A 1,191-nucleotide genomic window follows, 5' to 3' on the forward strand; every position below is an offset into this window, starting at 1 on the left:
CGCGCGACCAGGCTCGAGAAGGGGGCGCATGCGTATTGGCCGAGCGGGCGAAGGGTGAAGGGACAACAGCTGCCGGGAGAGGGCGGCGGAGGCTGCGTCACGTGCGCTGGAATCTTCTCTACGCCCTCAAGCCTAGGTGAAATGGGCCCAAGCAAGGGAGCGTTGGCCTGAGGGACCCCTGGTCCATCCCCCACTTCCTATCAGTCAGCAAGCCGTCTCCCTTTTGCCCTCTGTTCCGTGCCAGGTTGCCGGTCACCGTCACAATGATGCCCTGCCCTGTCCTGCCTCACCACTCTCATGCCTTTTTGTGGCTCCAGTCACCATGTATTGATAGGTCCCCGAAAGATTCTTTCCCAAACCGTTTTATTCATTCCTTTTAGGAGAGAGTGGAGGAAAAATAGCCTCAGCTTTTCTGGCTAGAGCGAGGAAGAGAATTATATCCCAAATTGACTCCTAAGGAGGGGCATTAGGGGTAAAAGATGTCCCACGCATTCGGCCTCTTTGCTAGCCTAGACACAGAAAAGGAATGATTTTGCATTCTTCCGTTCATCCCATCCTTATTCATTAAAGTGTTACTTCCTCAGAGAGGCTTTCCTCTGACACACTGCCTGTAATTCAGACCCCCCATCTCTCTACTTACTCTTTTTTATTGGTCCTCGTGGCACGTCTCGCCACGTGACATATTCTATATTTGTGTACTGTCTTTGTCACCCCCCACTGGAATGTGAGCTCTGAGCAGTAGGAGGCTGTTTGGGGACTAGAACATGGCTGGCCCAGTGTGGGCGCTCAAAATTTTTCGTTGAGTGAATGAATGAAGGGACAGAATCCGTGCCTGGTAACTACTGGTCAGTGTTAGAGTGATGATAAGGCTGGAGTCAGACATTCTTGGGTTTGAATTTTGGCTCCATCACTTCCTACCTGTAACCTTGGCACAATGGCTTACGCTCTCTGAGCCTCAGTTTTCCTCCCAGAAATGGAGATAATAATTGCTTCTTAGGTCACCTTGAGGACTTAAGGTGGTAATCCTTGTTAATTGATAGTTATTATTTTGGCTATTAGGTGGCAGCTTGTTATAAGACCTGGGAAAGAACCTGTTTGACAGGTGATGTGGTGAATGGTTAACAGTGTGAGATAGGGAATCAGACAAACCTAGTGCCATTGCTCTGTGACTTTGGCAAGTGATTTCACCTC

This window comes from Globicephala melas, chromosome 19, assembly GCF_963455315.2.
Source record: "Globicephala melas chromosome 19, mGloMel1.2, whole genome shotgun sequence".
NCBI lineage: Eukaryota > Metazoa > Chordata > Mammalia > Artiodactyla > Delphinidae > Globicephala > Globicephala melas.